This window comes from Urocitellus parryii, chromosome 1 (assembly GCF_045843805.1).
Source record: "Urocitellus parryii isolate mUroPar1 chromosome 1, mUroPar1.hap1, whole genome shotgun sequence".
NCBI lineage: Eukaryota > Metazoa > Chordata > Mammalia > Rodentia > Sciuridae > Urocitellus > Urocitellus parryii.
Genome location: NC_135531.1, coordinates 143,614,489 through 143,637,424, shown reverse-complemented (window position 1 = coordinate 143,637,424; position 22,936 = coordinate 143,614,489). Strand labels below are relative to the sequence as shown.

The following is a 22,936-nucleotide window of genomic DNA, read 5'->3' as shown; positions in this document are numbered from 1 at the left end:
AGTCCATAGGAAATTAGACCTTTGTTTTCCATTTGATCACATTCTGTGAAGTAAAGAAAGGATCATAGAACCTTAGAAGACCTACAAGTTCCTTTGATTCGAATCTACTCATTTTATGGAAGAACTGAAATAGAATTAGAGAAGTTGAGCCAAATGTATATGGTGGTAGGATTAGTGGTAGGGCAAGGATACAAATGATAGTCCAGGATTCTTGCAGGCATGATGGACAGTGAACTACCCCATAATCCCACTGCCAGCATAGCACATGTCCTTTCTCTGTCACTCAATGCAACTGATGATATCATTATATAATGTAGGTATAAAGTGGTCATTTATTCAAAATGTTATGCTCAATAGGTAGAAGAGAATGGGGACATAGATACCAAGTTGTGACTTTTTGGTTTTAATACGTTAAATACTGTTAAAACTTGACAGAAGGCAGTGGTTGCTTTTAGTAGATGTTTTTAGTTCAGAGTCCACTGTGGAGTTATTGAAAACAGATACACTGAGGTTAATTAAACAACAGTCAGGGATAGAGCTCCATTGTATCCCTGTTTATCAAAGTTTGCAGATAATCCCAATGGTAGACAGGCTCGCATAGCATTGGGCTGGAATAATGGCAACCCTGACCCTGTGTCAGCCCCAAAGGAAACTTAAATACAAATTCTGATCTCCATCATTAGAATCTGGGCTCAGGGTGATTCATTGCTAAAATACTACCCAGGTAATTCTGAGCATTTGAGATAACATCAAAAACTCAATTTCATTTTTTTATGATGTAACCATGTTAAGAAAAATCTTGAATGCAACCTCAGCAAAGAAAATAGCAGAAAAGCAGAGTCCCACCACTTAAAACAGGAACCACAGTCTGGCTGCCTTGGAAAAGCACTTCTGTGGAGACCTTCGGCTCCTAGGACCCACAGATTTTCTCAAACACTCTTACAGATGAACCCTTGGCCAGGAAGAAGTAGCAGCTGCTTTTCAAGTCATACAGAGAATCAGAAGCAGAGCAGTGATTAGAACTCAGGTCCTCTGGTGCGTGGGGAGTGGGCTGTTTTATGTACCTCTAGGTTCTCACATCTTTACCACTTACTCTAAGGATCTTTAAGAAACACAATACTCCAGTGCCCAACTCTAAAACTAATAAAAAACAGGGAGGAAGAGCGATTGTCTACAACTGATTACAACAGGAGTCCTTGCCACGCAAACGTAAGGTAGTGAGCACATCTGTTCTCAATTATCCTGCAGAAAAAGGGAACATACTCAGCATATCTAGTTTTTCATTTCTCTAGTCAAAAATCAAAACACGTTGAAATGATAAAAGAAGAAAGACAACCTCTAATCTGTGTTTCTTTTTATTCCTTCCCCAAAGAAATCTGTCCACAGAACGAAGTTGAACTTTCAAGTCCTCCCTCGGCCAGGGCTCTTTGAAAGTCCTGGGGGGGGCGGGGGCGTCCGGGGAATGCATGAACATCGTCAAAAGTTTCTGAGCAAAGTAAGAAAGTTTACTTTTAATTGATTAAACCATATTTTATTCTACTCTGCCTTCCTTCACACTTTGATGGACTTATACAAATTTTAGAGATTCAATGAAGAGGAGGTTGAATTGGGGGTTCTCTTATCTTGGGTGCTGCAGATGTATTTAAGTGGTTTCCAGCCACTTTCCTGTGGAGGCACAGGATTGCCAGCTCTCCTGGGACAGGACTGTATTCCAGAAATCCTCCTTTTACCCCTGGTGCCAACTCAACAAGCACTGTGACATAAAGGTGCAGCGTCCAAAAACTACATACCAAGGTAAACAAGACCTAGGGTGACCAGCACCAGAAATACATGAGTAATAAGGAGAAAGATGTGGCTAGGAAGAGAAAATGATCAGAAGTAGAAAGTTGCAAGTGTAAGATTCAATAATCCTAGAAGCCTACTCAAAACAGAAATTCTTTACATGCAGTTCATCATACATAATTACAAATGCTCTATTTTTTTCTGTTTTTAGGAACCAAGGAAATGGAATCAAACAGAAGACTCCTATTCATAGATTCTGTCCATCAGGGTGGTGTCAATGTAAAGTTGCAAGCTTTAAGTATCTGTGGGTCATCAATAATTAAAAATAACTGTCAAGGTTGCCATAGGAGATAATACCTTTTTATTAGCCGTTTTCCACTCTCACTTTCTTTATAGATGTCATCTAAAGAGGCAGCCCAAGGCTAAGCCACTAAGATGTGTAAAAGTATATATGATGTCACCGTTTAAAAATTAATAATGTAATCTCGTTTTTCATTCTAAATACATATTCATGTTTTTAATCTTAAGTTTGTATTCCTAGTTTTATTTTCTTAAAATAGCTACTCAAATTGAGCTTCCAGCCTCATTAACCCCAGATCCTCTCTTGGTCCCTCCCATCAGGAGCCCTAAGTGCATACCAAGACCTGGGTGTAGCACTGCAGATTCTATTGCCAAGCTGAACACAGTGGAGTCCCTGTTCTACCAGCATGGTTTTTAAATGTTAGGATGCAGATGAATCACTCAGAGGAATAGATTAAATGCAAATTCTTATGCTTCACACTAGGAGATGCCAGTTTAGTGCACCTGTGTCAGGAATCTCTTTTTAGCTAGCATCAACATGGATACTTATGCACCTGGGTCACCCTCTTCTTCCCATGCACACTTCGCCATGCTTCACACTTTTTCTTTACCCCTGGAGCTTTCATTTTCACTACCCTCTTTCAGCAGTCTATTTGGCTTTTAGTTTTCTCTTTTGGAGAATCTGGGTATTTCATTGCCTTTAAAAAAAAGATTTAGTTATTAAAGAGGAGAAACATACCATTTTTGTGGACAGGAGTCAAATGGAAACATAATAAATTTTCATGAGCAACAGAATAAGGAATATAATGGGATATTATGTAGCAGTAAAAATTAAGAAGCAATCTTTATACATTTACACAAATGATTCACACGTATATATCAATGAACAGAAAGGGCAAGTTGTAGAAGAATGTGCATAATCTGATTGTATTAATGTTATGTCTAGAACCATGGAACATGATGATATTTTTGGAATATGTATGTTCAGAGCATGTGTAAAGAAAAGCATGCTGATAGGAATCATTGAATTTAGAATAATTGGGTGTTAGGAAAGTAAATGGGATCAAAGGGAGGTGTATATGTGTACTTAGCGCTTTATATTGAAAAGCTTTTGTTTCTCCAAGTTGAGTAACAAATGTCAGTCTGTACTGTTATTTATTTTTTCAAGCTGGTTTTCTTTTTTTTTTAATTTTTCTTTTCTTTTTTCTTTTTTTAAACAACTAATTGTTTTTTTTTGTCTTTTATAAAAATCTTTTGTTTTTTAAAATTTTTTATTGGTTGTTCAAAACATTACAAAGCTCTTGACATATCATATTTCATACATTTGATTCAAACTAATTTTTTTTAAAAAAGGAAGAAAGTAAGAAAAAAAAAAAACCCTTGTATTGAGCCCTTAGTATTTGCCAGGCCATCTTCTAAACAACTTTTATACATTCATTATTAATTTTTATTTAACAATTAATAAAACCAAGGCATAGAGTGGACATAACTGTGTGTTTAATCTTATGCTCTTTGCAACCTTTGGTGTCTTGACAATTTAACATGCACAAATCTTTACTGCTACCAAACAAACAAACAAACCCCTCAGGTCATCTTTGATTTCTTCTCTGCTTATTTTCTATTTTAATTTCATTAATGTTCAGGGCTTCCAGATCCACGGTAAGCCCTAGGAATCACATATTCTCATCCATTGATTGAAAAGGTCCATTCAAAGCCCAGCCATTAAAATTCAGTGTACTTTTCTTAACATGCTCATTTTCCTTGGACCTTCTCATGTTCTAGGCACTGCTCACTTTCCCTCTCACCTGGAAACTGACTTTCTTTGGCAATCAGGACAGCACAGGACTGGGGTTCTTTTTCTACCACTTTGTTTACCACCTGTCATTCCTAAATCTCATCTCTGCTTCTTTAGGTTCATGTTATAAGTCAATGTTCTCTTTCTCCTCAGAGAGAGGTTCAATATCATCCTGTTGGTTTGAACTTCTATGAGGATGACACTCAGTGTACCACTGAAAGTCCAGTTTCCATTGCGAATTGAACTTACACGTTTTCCATTCAGCTACTCACTCATCAAATCGTTATAGAGCATTAATCAAATTTCATATCCTGTACCAAGTTCTCAAGGTATGGGAGGTAATAAAGTTATCCTGCCTTTATGAAGCCCACATTTGGATGGTGGGAAGACAATGAGCATTGCAAATGAGTAAAGAAATAGAATGAATTGTATTAAGCACTCACACCACATATCTATTAAAGAGAGCATCACAGGGTGGAAGGTACTTTATAAAGATTGATGAAGAAAAGAACTCTATGAAGACGTAACATTTGAGCTGAAGATTGAAGGTTATGAAAGAATGAATACTAGGATACAGAAGCATCCTAAGCAAAGGGAGAAAAGCCTCAAATTCACACAAGGCCTCACAGCTGGCTTGGCATGGGTACAGTTGGGACAGGCATGAGATGGACTTGGAAAAGGACCCTGGAGTCAGGTGATTCTGGACTTTGTAGATCACAGTAAGAAGTTCAGATGTTACAGAGAAGGCGGTGAAACGTCACAGCAGCTTAGGAACCCAGGGAATGGACATCTCATTTACAATTGTAGGAAGTCTATAGCAGTGTCTCGTCTGTCATAGTAACAAAAGAAACATTTGTGTTGGATGATGATTATCATTTTTCACACCTTCTATAATAATATGCATCCAAAATGATTCCCACAGTTAAATAATTCAGCAAAATTAATTTCAACCAGTATAGTACACTCTCTAGGAGGCTTTCCTTGTATCTCTGGAGTTGAATTTCAAAAGGAGTCAATTTTCAAACACGCCCATCTCTTAAGAATCATAGAATGGTGGTAATTTCCATCAGTCTTTGAAGTACTTCTTTAAAATTATTCCATAGGATTTTTTAATATTAATATATGTCATCCATGAACACAGGGTCCACTCTTCAACCTCTTTGACTCCAGTCGCACCTAAGATATGTCACATAAGCATATGTTTGCTCAATGAATGAATGAAAAACCAAGCCAATGTTGAATAGCAGAATACATTGGCTAGTAATAAAAAAAAAAACACCTGCTGTAATATCAAAAATAAGGGAATAGAAATGTACACCCCTGTGCCTTTCCAAAGACACACACATTGTACTAATGCTAAGTAGGCTTAAATCCAAAGCATAGCTCTCCTCCTTCATAAGGCTATTTTCGGAGTTCACCTGTCTAGGCATCAATCCAGTTGACTTAAGGATAATGTTTCTTGTGTACAGAATGCAATAGGATTATATTTCCCAGAGAATGAAGGTAGCAAAACTTTCTGTCACTTTGCCATAGGATAGGAATAAACTCTCAGTAACTAAGACCATGTTGTAACATAACCACCCACATTCCCAGACTAATGACTTGTCAAACATAACAGATGTGGAGTTTTCAAAGTAGGTCCCTCAGGATGGGCATGGTACTAGATAATGGTTTTGGGAGCTCCAACCTCGTGGTCTCAGACATTCAAATGTTCACACTTGGGATCACACAGCATTACAGAATCAAGGGCCTGATGTTAGTTTATTAGTACAGCTTCAAGAAAAGGCTCCATTTAATGACTTGCATTGGTAAACATCCTAGGCTGTGTGACCCTGTCTCAATTCTGCCACTGCAGCCACCTCCAACCACTCATGAATTTCTGAGGCCTATACAGAGCATTCTCCAATAGCCTCATGAGGGTAAATGTGTGTTACAGGAGCCCTATAACTGGGAGCAAATCACCCCTCCATATGACGTTGTTACAATGACCTTTGAACCAGGCCCAGACTAACTGGCACCTACACTCTCTAGCCATTGTCCCTTTAATTATGGAAGCCACACTGAGATTTATAGGAGTGACAGCATTTCTTTGACAAGCTTTGACAGTCCAACAGACACTGGCCCCATCATACTCTGGGGGTCATTGAGTTTATACTGTGTTCACCCCCCGCCTTCTCTCTTAGAGGCATCAAATACACACTATGAAAATCTTTTATTGCCCTCTCCCTACATATCATCGGTAGATGAGGGCATGATGGAAGTTCATGGGGCAGAAACACACAGCTGCTGTGCTTCGTGAGCCCAAGTACACATTCTAGCCTGATACTGAGAAAAGCCGGCGTTTTATAGATGCGTTCCATGCTCAAGTTCAAGCAGGTCTTTTTAGAAGGGGAAAAATACTCCCAGGCCCAAGTAAGAGAGCTACCTGGCAACTAGTTAGATCAGCTGCATTCTTAGCCTGATGCATAAGAATACATTATGTTTTCAGGGATGATTTGTTTTCAATTAGTAAACTATCTAAAGACACATCAATGCCACCTAGTTTTCCAATGATTTTTGTTTTTAGTTTATACCTTGATCAACTCTAGCGATAGGGCAAGGTTAAGAACCAGGAGACAATGGCCCGCTTCTTACCTAGGCTTACTTGACTCTGTTCTCCATCCGGTGTCACTACATGTGTTCCATCAAGGAATGTGAGAGAGAATGAGTACAGTTCTCTGTTCAGTCACATACCCGGGAGGAAAGAACCGTGACAAAGCTCAGATCCACCCTTGAAGGGAATTCCCTATCATTGGCAAAAGTCTGAGAGTGATTTATTTCTGCTTCGATCAAGGGCCCATTTTAATGGGAGAAGAGAATAACAAATGGGAAGATGGACAAAACCATTACAAATAAAGTCATGTGCTGGAGAAGAAGCAAAAGAGGTCCCATTGTAGAGATTAGAGAGTGACCCTCTCTGGTCATGGAAGGCCATTCTGACAAGGTGACAATTCCTGTGGCAATGAGAAGGATACAAGTTTTCCAGTGGAGACCACACAAGATAACCTGAAAAGCATGTTCAAGTGCTTAAGACTTGGAACTGACCAAACATGGAGGAGAGGGGAAGACACACAATTGAAGAAAGAGTCTAGAGTGCCAGTATATGGCTCCTCATAGTTATAAGAATTAGAGAAAAATACAGAAGAACTAATAACTACATTATCTGGCTTAGAATGAGACATATGACATAGGCCAAGTAGGCTAGGGTGCTTTGGTGCTAGTCCATGTTGAAATTTCCGATAAACAGAAGAGTAACCATTAATTATGCAATTACACAATTGTAATCAGTTTATATAAATAGCAAGTACAAGTTCCCTTATAGGCTCATTACAGTTTCTGGTTTATTGTGGAATTTGAACTATTTTAGATTGTCTTGGCATATAAATAGTCATCTTTCAGCCATGTTCATTTGTGGTTTCTGATTTAAAACTGTTTACTTTCAAGGGTTGTGTCCATGCAGTCATCCATACGAGTAATAAGTCTTAGATTACTAAGGTCTGGCACAATTTAGAAAATTGTAGAATACATTTTTCCTTATAAATTTATCCAGAAAAGTAAATGACTTTTTATAGCCTATGAATTGTATTTACTTTTTGAATATTTGGATTAATTTAAAAGTTATTCCATGTTCAAACTTTATAAGAATTCAAGTGCATTAAGTACTGAGCAACTTTTACTGAAAATTAGACAAGCACATTATTTGAAAGAACATAACAGTTAAGAAGATTCTCATCACACCTTCATCCTCTATAAAGGCAGCCACTTTTACCAGGGTTTTAAAAGTTCTTGTACAAATGTTCAACACACATATAACAGAACTGTAAAAATGGCTTTTGCAAAAACAGGACCGACTCTACTTGGGCCTGCAGCTGTTTCCTTTGCCTCCTTAAACTCCGATTCAGATTCCTACCCAACTCTGCACGTAAACAGGTTAAGTATTTAAGGAGCATCTGTACAAGAATTGGTAACATGAGGGTGACTAACCCTGAATTTCCCTAGCCTCTCCCGTCTCCTTCAAGACTGAGGGCACCAAGAAGGAGTGACGAAGGTGTGTAAGATTTCACGAAGAACAAGTCTTGGAAGCAGATCTCCCTGTGATGGGAACTGAGGCTGCCCCCAAAGCAGGAGCAATGACACCATGACTAGAATCCAGGCTGCCCCCTCCCCCAAGCTGGAGAAATCGTCTCTCCATGGGAATCCAATCACCACCCCGCCATGCAAGAGCCCTTTCTCCAGAGCCAGCAGGACATGCCAATAGTGACCAACCAGCTCTCAGTTTGACCAGGAGTGACTGACAACACGCACTGCCTGCTCCTCACCACCTTTGGCCTTCCCCTGTATAATCCCGAAGGTGCTCAGGATGGTGGGCCTCCGTTTCTTCTCTTTGGACCCACTCAGAATAATTAGTCCTTTCCTGCTTCACCTCCCATTGTCTCTCTCTGATTGGGCTCTCCAGACAGCAGGTGTACAAACCTGGTCTGTTGGAAGTCACAGAGTAAGGTTTCTGGCCTAGGATTCCAGCAACATATGTGTTCAAACCATATCTCTATATATGTCTATATCCATATCTATCTATTTATCTATATATCTACATTATATATGTGTGTGTGTATAGTTTTGATAGAATACTTAAAATCATCACTTAAATTTGGTAAGTGATAGTCCCACAAAGATGTATAGAATTAATTTTTTAAACAGCTAGACTATTTAAAATCATATGGATAGGAAGGATAGTAGAATGAAATAGACATTCTTACTTTATGTATATATAGGACGGCATGACCAACGTGATTCTACAACATGTACAATCAGGAAAACGAGAAATGATATCCTATCTATGTATGATATATCAAAGTGCATAAATGCACTCTACTGTTATGTATAACCAATTAAAACAAATTAAAAAATTTTTTAAAAATCATATGGATATGAGACACGTAACAATGGACTCCTGAGAGATGAACACTGTGGCTCCCCTCAGAAGTTTACTGTCACCCATGAGTATTGAAACCAATGACTCTTGCCAGAGCCTCCCAGGTGTTCACACTAGACTTCCGGCAGTCAGAAGATTGGCCACTCCTCCTCTGGGATGCATTAATGGAGGAAACAATAAGCAGAAAAACCAATCAACAGGTAACTTCTTGCACTTATTCTTTCAAAGTTGTCTTGTGAAGAAAAAAACTGAAGCAGTTGGAGACAAACTTGGGGAGCTGTTTATGTTGGGGCACTCCTGTCAGAGAAGAGTCTCTCTGTAATGGAGAGGTTTGAGGAAAAAAAAACCACGGATGAGCAAGAGAGTAAAGCATGAAGACACCTTGGAAAGGCTTCTAGGAGAAGGAAACAGGACCAGCAAGTGCCAAGGTCCTGGGGTGAGAGCTTGCGTGGCATGTGTGATGAGTGATGTAACTAGATCAGACAGGACCAGGTGAAAGTGTTTGAAAATAAGCCCTGGTACAGATAGGATGGGATGTATGTGCAGAGTCTTATAAGCCAAAATAAAAACCTTAGCTATGATTCCGACTGTGAAAGTAACCATTGAGGACATGAGGCAGGAGGCAGAGATGATCACTTTTCTACTTTAGGACCACTCTGGCTGTTCTCTAGTGGACGGGCTGTGGGGCACGAGAATGGAAGTCGAGAGAGTAGGCTGAGGGGACCGTGGCCCAAACCTGCATAGAGATGGGGGAGAAAGTGAAGAGTTGCTATAAACGGAATCTATTGGGCAAGTATAGTCAATAGCATTCACTGGGTATGAGAAAAGGACAGGAGTGAAGGAGGATGCCAGGACTCTGGAATAATCAGCCAGGTGAATGACGGGGCCAGATGGGAAGGGAGGCTCACAGGGCAAAGGAGCGGAGTGTGAGCAAGGCAGCCAGATAGACAGTTCTGCTAAATTTCAAATGCATACAAGACCCAAGAGAGGACAGGGTTGCAAAGGCACTTAGAAATGAGTCTGGAAACCAGTGGGTAGAGGGCTGGGCCTTCAGGCACAAATGTGTAAGTCTTCAGTCTATCAGTATTATGAACATGTACCTTGCATTTAAGTTAAAAATTCTTATCTCTGATGAACTGGAAGATAGTCTGGTATCATTATGAACATTGATTCTTGCTATCCTGGACCTGCAGAAACCTGGCATGCTATTGAAGTAGTTTTAGACAGAAATATATTTGTGAGCCACATACATACTTGTATCAGGTATTATCAGATCTATGAATGAATCCTTTTCTGATAATACTCTAGGAAATCAATAGTGTTAAAACCGTTTCATGAATGAGAAAACAGTGGTTCCGAGGAAGACAGGAATATTCTCAAGAACTTGTAGCAAGGAAGTCAGCCAGGGTTTGAACTCAAATCCAGGCCTGATTTTCTTACCGTTACATACTGATAGTAAAGCGAAGACCTAGCATTTCCTGAATCTGATGCAATGCAAGGTATTTAGAATTCCCGTGGAGGTGTGCTTAGTGAAGGAGACATTTAAATGGGCATAAATGCTACCAGCACCTGCCAGTAGGTATTTCTTTCAGGTGATCCCCTGGCATTGATCTTGAAAATTGGGATATATAAAAAAAGCAAAGATGAAGACCCTTGATTTCATGGCAGAGGTCAGTGATAGAGGCAGGTAACAAACATGAAAATGAGTAAGGTATATTATATTTATGACAGGGGAAGAGGGCTCTGGGAAAAAAGACACAAGATAAAAAAAGGAAGAGGGGTTGTCTTCATGAAGTAGGTAACATTTGAGAAAAGACTTGAAAGAATCTCATGTGTTGAAGATTTGGCTCTATATAAAACTCAGAGATGTAATTCTGTACCTGTTCCTTGACGGGCAAGATAAGGACCAGAAATGGATGTGTGAACTGCACACTTGAACAGGAAAAACACTTTCATATGCCCTACCACAGATTTAATAACGTCATTTTCACATGCAAAAGATGCTGCTCTGGCCCCTTGTGAACACATCTGACTCCTTTCAGCAAGCCTCCTGCCCTGTATTGTATAGGGCCAGTGCTTCCAAGTCCCCATGGAGGGTTCTGACCAGAACCAGATAATGACAATCACAGAGGAGCTGCCACAGCTCTCCTGTGACTTGGGGATCGAGGTAGTTAATAAAATAATAACGAACATGACTCAAACACTTAGAATCATAAAATGAAACACAAAGACTTGAAGGAAATGTCAAAATCCTTGTTAAACAGATGAGAAAATGAGGTTCAAGGAGGTGAAGTGACTTAATCAAGGCCACAGAGCAACTTACTGACAAAACCACATTTGGCTCATCTGAAAATTAGTATGTCCCTCAGAAATTCCAGGCTGAGCCTTCTGCACTTTGACTTTCATTTGCTGGTTTCACATCACTTGTATCAACTAATATACCCATGCCTTTTGAACAATACTAAAAGATATGTGTGTGTGTGTGTGTGTGTGTGTGTGTGTGTGTGTGTATACACACACACACACACACACACATACAACATACATACACACACATACTCACACATATATATCTTGGCTTTTTAAAGGCATTACAGGAATCTGAATCCAGAATACCTGGCCAAAAAGTAGTTCTCTTAATTCTCAAGGGAAATGCTCCCAGATATATGAGACTCATTAGCCAGAACAGCACAATTACTAATTAAAGACATATTTTTATAATTGTTTTAGCCAGAATTTCTCAACATGGATATTAATTTTAAGATAGATTATTGAATAGTTACTGAGAAACTATTGTAATTCAGTCAGGGTGCATGTTATTTTAAGTACAGGTATTTTTCTCTCAGGAAATAAACCCTGTTTGATATGTCTCCAAAACCCATGAATTTTTACAGCATCATGAAAAACAGCCACAGCAAATTAGGCACAACCTTCTACAGTGATTCAATAGCTTCATAAAATTAGCATTGATCCAATAGATTCTCCCTTGACAATTGTTTGGCATGAGTCTTTAGCTATTTACCTATACTCTTAGATGCTGGAAATGAAATCTGGGGTCAAAAAGGAAACATTCATCCCATTTTTAGACATTTTATCTTCCTTTTTAAATAAAAATTTCCAGAAACAAGCATGAGAACAGCTAATAGTTACTATGCACTTTGATAAGCACTTTGCCTGCTTTGAGATATGGATAGATGTGTCTATCAAGTTATAATTGACCTCCAGGGACATTCACATAGATATTAACTTTACAGCTCAGTGTGTTTTACAAATCTGTATTTCTTTGTAAACAATATTCAAAGAAAGTAGGGAACATTTCTCTCACCATAGAAAGTTCTCATAGGCCCTTTCTTAAGCAGTTCCCACTCCCAGAGCCAGTGACTATTGTGATTTCTACCACAGTTAAACTTTTAACCCTAGTTATAGTCCTCTGAGTTGGTCATTTCCAGAAACGTCTAACTTTGAGACCCATACTCTTGGCCGCCATGTTGTCCTCCTGTGCCCCTCCCATGGATGCTTAGCCCATCCCATCAATGTTCTCAGAGAATTCAGCCAGGTCTCAATTATGCCACAACTTCTCTCCTGTGCATCTAGAACGGTACTATTTGTACCACCCCAGGGAGGACCAAGGAAATTCTCTCAAAATCATTACCTTTTGTGATTCCACTGAGAAACTATCAACCAAAACAGAGTTGACAAAGTTGAATGCCTAGAGATCAGGAAGGTGAGATCAATGAATGAGGGGACATATGCCACTCAAAGAAATAGGAGTTGTCCAAACCCTCAACCACTGCACCATGAGAAATCAGAGCACGGTGCCCGTCTTTAGCTTTTCCAGAAAATGCAGACATGTAGATTTTTGCAGGATATCTTAGGGCATTTTAATGCTTTGTAACTAAATCAAACATACACACACACACACACACACACACACACACACACACACACTCACACATTTTGTGAACCAAAACGCACCATTAGGCCAGCCTTTGGGTTGCTAGTTTGTGACCTGATGTTTCGTCACCTGGGAAACATCAGCAGCAGCTTAGTCAGACACAGAAGTGAAAGCACAGATCTTTGAAGGACACAGCCAGCTTTACAAGTCAATGTCTGTCATGACATGATAAAAAAAAAAAAAAAATTAGTGCTGTGCAGACTCTGGTCTATCACCAACTCCAACCCCTGGAGGAAAGCAGATAACAACTCTAGTAAGCACATACTGAACAAGAGAGAGGAAAGAAACTCCCAGTGGATAAATGGACCAGAATAAGTAAACAGAGGAAAAGAACTAGAAAGATCACAGAGAGAGTAGAAATAAAGCCACCATCGGCAAGAACGGGAACAAAACAGCCTGGCTCTGCCCCCCAGCTGTCTCTGCCCTTGAGCCATCTTCTTTCATGACATACACCTTGCCCAGCATCCCAACCCCAATCAGAGTGAGTGCAGCAGGATGTTGTGGAATGATCTTCTTGCAGAAGGGAGGGAGCCCTGCTATTTATTTACTCTGAGCTCAATGAAAGCAGTTTCAGTGGCTGAAGATTTCAACCCTGGCAAGTAACAGCAGGGGCTGCAGGCATTTTGAATGTATCATTTGGAAGTCAGGGTGGTCACAAGAGAGTCTGATTCTATCACTCTGGCAAGGGAAAGCAGTCTGAATAAGAAAGGAGTTTCTAATCCCTGGCAACACAGGTTTATTTATTTATTTATTTATTATCAGGGAATTGTGCTCACTTTAATAGGTGCCACTACTTGATCGGTTAAAAAAGAAGAATAAAGCAACTACATTCACATCCACCTACACACCCTGGGCTCCATTAGTACAACCACCAGCAAAGATCCTCGACCAAGCCAATCTTACAGGATTTATACACTAGGCGAACCGTGGTGACCTGTTCCTCCCCAGTCCTGCAGACCTGTCTGAGAGGCAGGTCAGGGGCCACAGCTTACATGATTTCCTTTATATGAGGCAGTTCACACTCTGCAACAGGAATTTGAAACAATGATGAAGACAGTCACCTTTCTGTGTGGCAGCATAGGTGAAAAGAAAAAGGGGACATCAGAATTGGTAGAGAAATTTTTTTTGCAGCACACACACAAAAAAATAAATAAATAAAGCAACCTGAGCAATTCAATGTGCAACTTTTTTTTTTTTTTTTTTGCTGCCTGCCTTGGCTCTTTATACTCTCTGATGCCCCTATTCCGTCTGTTTGTCTTGTACTAAATCAGTTAACATGAACTATGTGGATATCTAAATATTTAGGTTCTTTTTAAAGTATAGGGCACCTTTCTAAGAGCATTATGCACACAATCTCACAATACAATATGAAGGGGATCTTATAGGAAAATAGGACCATGGAGGTGATGAAATTTGCCTGAGGTCACCCAGATCTCCACAGTGTCCACCTGTGAACCTGAACTCAGAGCAAAAGAGTGATCATATTCTAAGATCACCCACTGGCCACCCTTCTTTTTGGTTGTACTTCTCCCTTACAGTTACCCCCTCTTCCTTTTCAGGATACCTACGTCCCACTCATGGGAGATACAAATTCTAAGATAATTGGAGTTGAGTTCTGGGGACCATAGTTTTGTCAGGATGAGGTTAGCTGTTGGGTTTCAGAGGAAAGCAACAGGAGAGTCCAGGAAGGATGCAGAGATGGGTGCTGGAATTCAAGATGTATCATGCTAAGCGAAATAAGCCAATGTTTTCTCTAATATGTGGATGCTAATTCACAATAAGGGTGTATGTGGGGGGGCACTAGAGAAGAATGGAGTTACCTTAGATTAGGTAGAGCGAAGTGAAGGGAAGGCAGGGGAGGGGGTGTGGGAATAGGAAGGATAGTAGAACAAAATGGACATTATTACTTTATATACATATGGGACCCCATGACTAGTGTGATTCTACAACATGTACACTCAGGAAAATGAGAGATTATAGTCCATGTATGTATGATATATCAAAGTGCATAAGTGCATTCTACTGTCACATATAACTAATTAAATACAAACTGAAAAATTTAAAAAAATATGAATAAATAAATAAAATTCCCAGTCTAGTCATGCAGAAAACAGCCGATAAATAAGTTCTCTTCAAAACCCTCAAGGTTATCAAACACAAGGAAAGTCTATAAAACTGTCATAGCGAAGAGGAGCCTAAGACAATGAACTGCAAAGTGTTATCCTGGATAGGATCCTGGAACTTAGAAAGGATGTTAGATGAAATCTAAAGAAATTCAAATAATGTGTGAACTTCAGCTAATAATAATGGATCACAATTAGTTCATTAATTGTAAGAAGTGAACTGTACTAATAGTCCATTACCAAGTAATCAGGTGTGGGGTATAGCAGATTCCTTTGTATTGTTTCATTATAAACCTAAAACTATTAAAATTATTACAAAAATTAAAATAGATAAAATAAATCAAAAGCTTCGTTTAAAAAAGTCTATAAAAGTATGATATTCTCCAACTCCATCCTTTTGCTAAACAAAATAAGCCAATCCCCAAACTCAAAGGCCAAATGTTCTTTCTGACATGTGAATGCTAATTCACAATTGGGAGGGGTTGCACTATAGAACAGAGTTTCTTTAGATTAGGTAGAGGGGAGTGAAAGTAGGGCAGGGAGTATGGGGATAGGAAGGATAACAGATGAATCAGACATTATCACCTTGTGTGCATAAAATGACTGCACGGCTGATGTGATCCTACAACATGTACAATCAGAAAAATGAGAAATTCTACCCCACTTATGTATATCAAAGTGCATGAATGCATCCCAATGTCATGTATAACTAATTAAAACAAATAAAAATTTATAAAAAAAAAGAAGAAAGAGAAAACACCCAAGAGGCACCCAATACTCTTATAAAATGAGACCTAAAGCGCCATGGAGCTAGGATCTATCCCAACATTTCTGACCACCTCTCCATTTACTCTATCTCCCAAGCCCACTTTTGTACAGAGTATCATTGCCATCCTCAGATGCGAACCAAGAGGCAATGACAATTGTGGTCCTTGCAAAGTACAGAAAGGCATATTTGACTGAATCTGACAAGGTCTGAGGGGGGGGAAGGGACACCCCTGGCTGCCCTTGTCCATGCAGAGACAGGACATCACTGAAGGCATCACCGTCACATCTGCCTGGCATCTGTCACACAGGGATCCCATAAGGAGATGAGGAATTCACCTACAGCCACATTTATCAGACCTGGCTCTGTGGACCAGTATCGGCTTGGCTTCCACAGAATCAGTGTGGAAGCTTTAAACAAAATACAGGAATTCTCCAACTCTGATCTCTAATCAGGTTATGGGGATTTTGAGAAATTATGAAACCAGGTGGCTTCTGAGGGAACTTGTAATACCAAGTCTCCACTACAATGTCACTTTCTCTAGCACAGCCTCCAAAGTCTCACTCAGCTGAGGTCACTGAGCCAACACACAAAACGCCTACTCTTCCCTGGACCTGCCTTGTCCTGGGCTGCCCATGCTCCTTAGGCAAATGGCATGGCTCTTCTGGTCTCTATGTCTACTTCTTTATGATGGAAGAAATGAAATATGAGAGGAGTTTTTCAAATGGATTTGCAATTGAACTTTTGTAAACATTTTTAAGTATTTGTATGGGCTGGGGTTGTGGCTCAGTGGTAGAGTGCTCGCCTCGCACATGTGAGGCGCTGGGTTCAATCCTCAGAACCACATAAAAATAAATAAGCACAATAAAGATATTGTTCCTACGTATAAGTAAAAAATATTTTAAGAAAAAGTATTTGTAGCTGACACTACCCATCCCTATCTGCCATACATCCTCCCCGATCTCAACTGCTAATAGAACAATGATGCTCATTATCTCAGGGGGGGGGCTTTGACCCAAATTTGTGGGTTCCTACTCCAGACTCAGAAGGTGAAATAGGATTGACCTTAACCAGTCATGGTAATATGACTCCCTGAAACCAGGGTCTACAGGACCCCATACTGCCTGTGTGGGCTGAGCCATGAAGACTGGTCTAAAAGGAAAGGCGTATCCTTTGTGATTAAAGGAGTCAAGGTTAAGAGAAGGAATAGCTTTCCCCTTCATATCCTGCCTCTTTTGCCCTGGCTTGAAGGTGATACCTGCAGAGAAAAACAGGAGTTGAGCTCCACTACTGAAGATGATAGAGCAGAGGATGTTCTGATCCCCTAGGACAAGGCTCAGCTGCTGCCAGCGTCCGGGACTGTGAAAGGCTGATCTCTATCCATAGGCACAAAAAATAAGTCCTTTTATGTTTACACTTCTTGGAGTCGTATGTGAATAGCTTGCAGTCAAATGCAATCTTTACTGATAACATATTAAAACTCTCTCTTCAAACGAAATACCTTGCAAAACTCCCAATATATAAGACAAAAGTGGCTGGGCTACAGCAGACACCCAGAGAGGGATCTTCCCAAAGCCATTCCCTCCTGGATTCCTGTAGAAATTCTTCTATAAAACCACATCTGGCCAGAAACAGCACCTCGTAAAGTGTATCTTCTCCTACCCTCAGACTTTCGATTTCCTGGCTTTGGGCCTGATTTAAATCCGTGCTTTCCGTCCCCACTCCAACCCCCCTGCTTCCTTAGGCCTTAGGTCTCCAAATGGGAATTACACCATCAGCTCTTCTGGCGTCCAGGCCTTGGGACTCAATACTGAAGTACACCCTGGTTTTCCTAGGTTTCCAGCTTACAGATCAATATGGTGGGACTTTCTGGCCTCCATACGGATGTGAGCCAATTCCCATAATAAATCTCCTCTTATATCCATATCTATCCTGTTGGTTATTTCTTTAGAGACCCCAAATATAACCAACAATGAGGCACATGCCCTTGGTGATTTTTTTAAAAAAATACAATTAAAAAATACAATTAAAGAGATTTCTTCATGAGAATAAAGCACTACATTCTATTCCACAAGTTTGTCTTCATAAAGGGACCACAGCAGGCCTAGAACTAGCTTGGCTCCCCACAGTCACTCACTCATCTCCACCTGGTCCTGTCATTCAACGCCCCCTGCAAGAATGTCTCCACAAGGAACAAATCCTGGTTAAAAATAAGGCCTTGAGTGCCCATTCCTGCCCTACTGAGGAAATCTGAGCCCTTGGGTGATGCTATTCTTATAAAATGTGCCTTCTGATTACTTCCAGAAGGCACAGCAGGGCAGGCTGACCACAAGGTTTCCTATTTTGAAGGGAGTAAAACAATCCTATGCACTGAGGCCACAGTTTACCTGCATGCTCCAAGCCCAACAGACCAGTGTCTGGGAGTCTGCACTCTAACAGGCAGCCTCTGTTCCTCACGAGGGTCTCCTCTGTCCAATACACTCAATACCCAGTTTGTGGCATAGGCAGCCTCTCCTCACTGCCTGCCTCCACCTCTGCCCTGTATTTCTTCTTTCCTCTGCTCTTTCTCCTCTTTCCTTCTTTTCCTTTCAAATGTCAAGGGAACTTGATTCTCCCCTCCCCTTCACTGGGTTCTTGGGATTGAACCCAGGGCCTTCACATGCTAGGCCAGCGTTCTACCACTGAGCTACACCTCTCTGGCCCTGGTCCCCTCCTTTATTTCTAAAAGGGAAAAATTATAGAGTTTCTTCCAAGTTTTTGTCACTGTTCTTCATCAGCCTGTAACCTGGGGTTGCTAGTTCACGCCTCTTTCTGATGAGCACTTGATGCACACTAAATTTAGAGGCTATGACATTTGAGCTCATTGGAGTCTCCATTGCCCTGGCAGTGCGCTTGGCTGTGGTTCATGGCAACCCTTATCTGTCTTGGCATTAGAAAAAAACAGTCACAGACTTCTAACTGCCCTCCCTTCCTTGGAGGGAGCCCTGCAGTTTCCACACCCGGCCCTCCCCACCTCACTGCACCCCACCCAAAGACAAGGTTACCCAAGAAAACACTCTCTTCGAATAAGAAATCCTACTGCCAGTCCTATCCTAATTCCATCCTCCAAATTCAAGACTGTAGAGAAAATAAAATCACTGCCTAATCATCTTCATCTTCTACCAACAGGAGAAACTTCTTCCTACGCACCCTAGTTCCACGCAGAGTAAGGACTGAGAAACCCCAGCCTTTATCATTCATTCACAGGGGGGTGAAAGTCTACTGTGAGCTACTTGTTTAGAGATTTCAGAATACTAATGTGAACTCACACTCATTTTCATAGAAATCCATGCTATAAGGTCTAACTCTTCAGCTATTCATGAAATGTTCAAGAATTCATCCATTCACCTCTTTGCTTGAGCAGACTCTTGGCCAAGTCCCCTTTGGAAAACACCACCTTGGCCACAGATTGCTTAGCCAATAATCATAAAGCAGTAATGGGGTTCAATCCAGATCTAGCTGAGCAGAATCAGTCTTTTAAATGCCATTGTATTGTACTGGGTGTCTAAATATTTAACATGGAAAAAGTAATATAGTTTTCCTATCAGAGGAAAACCCTATATTACATATATGTAAGGAAGATCCAAAATTGAAAGGGAAAACAGATTCCCTGCTCTGTTGAAAATTATTTAGCATTTGATTGTTTTTAAGCACTATATTCACTTAGGTGTAAAATCAGATTAATTGATTGTTAAAAGTGGAGACATATGGTGTGAATTTTAACAATGACTTTGAGTCAACTATTGTTCTGTTATGGTTTTGTAATCCTTTATAAAATATAGAATTATTTTTTTGAGAGTAAAACTCTTAAGTTACTTCTTCCACGGAGAAAAACTGGAAATGATTACAGAAACAAAATCACAATCCAGCTTATTTGTAGGCAATTATATCACTGACAGTCAACTCTGATATAATGACAGTCAGAATCCCAAACACAAATAAAAGAAGCCAGGAACTCACGCGCACATATCTGCTCCTACACTCTGAAAGTGTGATCCAAAATACAAACTTCAAACCGATTCCCTCCAAAAAAACGAGAGCCATTTTCTCCTAGAAACGCCCCTCTTAAAACTCTTGTGAGGCAAAGAACACAGACAATTTCATTTAAAATTATCTTTCCTGCCAATGAACTGTCCTTCCAGGCAGAAAGAAAAAGTTACAGATGGTTGGAGCAGGGTGACATACAAGGAATTCACATGCTTTCCTTCACACAACAGCGTTACCAGCTAAATCCCAACTTTCAAAAGTGCCTCTTTGAAAGAGGCTGGGGAAAGCAAAGATTAGAACTCCACACCAAAAGCTCACGGGATCGAGTTATGACTTGTTAATTAACACACACGCAAGCGACACTCAAGAGCTTCCGCAAACAGCAGGCAGAGGGCTTAGCAAGTGAAGGGAGGCTGGAAACGCAGGAGCTGAGCAGGACCCTACCTCTCTTGTCTGTTTCACAAAGCTGCCGATGGAAATCGCCCTTGTCCGGGTTCCAGGGGTGTGTGTGTGTGTGTGTCCCAGCCTGAGCTGCTGGGAAGGAGGCGGTCACTTAGCCCGCTGAGTGTGAGCAGGCCCTGCCTGTCTTCACAAGCGGCCCCAGTCAGATTTTCCAACTGCAGAACAGCGGCCAAGTCCCTGCCCATGCCTGAAGAATTTCCTGAACAGCATTCTCGTTCTTTTTCTGACTGCTTTGAAACCGTACTCTGTCTGTACTTCAATCCGGCTTTGTCAGGCCGACTCACAGGCTACTGGGCTGTCTCCAGCTATCAATGGGAAACACATGGGTCAGGCACAGGCTGGCTCTTGCCACAGTGCTCAGGGCCTCTGCTGGAGCTCACACTCACAGAGAAGAAAACTGCTTCTAGAACCAATTCTGATTTTTTAGCCATTCTCCACGCGGGGCTCTGCTCCATGGTGCTTGATGATGAAGATAAGTCCTGCCTTTCTTCTGCTCCACATTGCCCCTTTTTAACTTGCTCCTTCCACGTGGAGTCCCCAGCTGACCCCTGTTAGCCCCCTGAGTGCTTGCCAGTCTCGATAACGAACCTATTACAGCTGAGAGATATGAATTCTAATTTGATCTCTCTACCTGCTGCTTCCTAAGTCTTTGCTCAAATTTTCAATTGCTGGAGGGGTAACAATATTTTTAGCGTTTCCAGACTGGCTCAGTTCTTGAGAGTGGTCCCCTCAACCTGATACGTTCATCTATCACTGCAGCAACTAAAAATAATACAATTATTTTTTTCAGGCACTTTTGTTGCTCTATAACTGTGCTCATCCAAAAATGTAACATTTACAGGCGATTGCAACGGTGTGTTATGGTGATGGGAAACAGGAAGGAGAGAATAATGTACCTTGAATCAGAATGCATCCTAATTCTGTGCACCTGTGATTATTTCTGGCTGACACTCCTGCAAGATGTCCTATGTACCTTCTCTAGATGTTGTGGTCTGCCTTTGACATTTCTTCTTTCCATAATACAAGAGGAAATCTCAAGACACAGGAACACAGAAGGAGGACACCCCTCTTCTCCCACACTGAAAACCCCATATCTAAAGAACCAAAGCTAAGTTGTCAAGGTACCATGGTAGAAGAGACCATTTAAAGACAGAGCAGCACTTATTTCGAGTTTTCTCTCTTTCTTTTTTGGTATTAACATTTTACTTCCAAAAATCACTCTCTTTAGCAGCTTTTTTTTTTTTTTTTTTTTAAACTGGCTTGCTGGATTTTAAAAGTGTTGTGAGTTCCTAAGGGGCTGTTGTAAATAATAGGATTCTGTGGGGTCTGGGCTTAGCATCAAATTGCACTGGGGACTTTCAGTAAGATTAGGTTTGGCCTTGGGAAGTAATGTGTGTATGTACACACAAATGTGTGCCCGTGTGTGTGTTGGGGGGTAGGGTGCATGTGTGCATCTAAGGTCATGATGCAATTATAGAATCAGAGAACTTTAGAGTTGGAAGGAACCCCAGAGACCATCCAATCAAATTGTTTCTAACCTTTATCTTATACAGGGATACAGAAGCCCAGAAAGATGAGATAACTCATCCAGAATTGCAAAGACAGTTAATGCCAGAGCTGAGGCTAGGAAAGGCGATCGTCTCCTGTTCTTTGTGCTTTCTCTATTTCAGCACAATATGGGAGGGTGGCATAATCCAGCTTTAGTAGTGCAGGCTAACCCTCAGATGGCTTGGGTCAAATCTAGGCTCGCCTCTTTTGAGTTACCAACCCCAGACAGCTTGCTTAAGCCGTCTAGACCCAGGATTTTTCACTGTGAAATGGGAACAAAAGTAAAATCTACATTATGGAGCTGTTGAGGATTCAATGAGCTAATCCACATAAAGTTTTTATGACAAAGACTAAAAGTAAATTTCAGTTTAGTTTTTTTTTTTTTTTTTTTCAGTTGAGCAAAACTTAGACCTCCTATTACTTCAGTGCAAAATTGTGCTTTCACATCTAGTCTGAGTTCTGGAATAAACAAGTTAAGTTTCCTGCCACCTTACCTTTATATAGCAGAGGCTTCTCACCTTCGACACAGAACATTGTCCTAAATCCTTATTGGAGCATTAAACCAGCCACTGAGCCACTTTTCATTTATTCCCTAAACATAACTCTGAAGTCTTTCCTCAAGATCAACTCAGAGGAAAGGGAAATAGTGTCATTGAATCTGCAGTCAGTTATGTGAGGCTGAGCAAAGTGCCACTGACAGCAAGCTGGACTTCGTGTGACATTCCAAAAATAGAAGACCATTAACTATGTTCAGAAACGGCAACATCCTAAACGAACAACAGGAGCGGCAAAATAAAATGGAAAAGTTGGGAAAGAATTCCTTCTGAGAAAACAGCTGCCATAAATTCTAAAGAATCGGATTTCTCCCAGTGGGGTTCCACCGCCTTTGTCTTGGAGCCAAAGTGGTTATGGAACCACTCAGAACACATCAATCATTTGCTGTGCCCAGCTTCCCTCAGGAACCCGAAAGAAGTAGTTCAAGAAGTTCTTAATTTCAAGTGGTTTACAAATGTCTGCATAACCAAATAAGCAAATCACTGGAAAAAGCAAGCTTGGGTTTATACATAAGAACAACAGTGGTGTGATCCAGAAGACCCTGTCCCATTGTCTTCCCAAAGTCTTGCTAAGTGTTCCACTTCAGTGTGGGTGACTGGAGACAGGCAGCTCTATACAGAGCTTCATTGGAGTTAGCTGGAAAATCCAGAAC

The 22,936-nt window shown here is 40.7% G+C and overlaps 1 protein-coding gene across 1 annotated transcript in view; it reads right to left on the bottom strand.

Annotated features, from left to right (window-relative positions):
• Sgcd (sarcoglycan delta) overlaps positions 1–20,469 on the bottom strand; it is a 388,785-nt gene extending 368,316 nt beyond the window's left edge. Inside the window, exon 1 of the mRNA XM_026388348.2 lies at positions 20,164–20,469. The gene's annotated coding sequence lies outside the window, so the exon portion shown is untranslated. The remainder of the gene's footprint in view (positions 1–20,163) is intronic.
• Between the last annotated feature and the right edge of the window lie 2,467 nt (positions 20,470–22,936).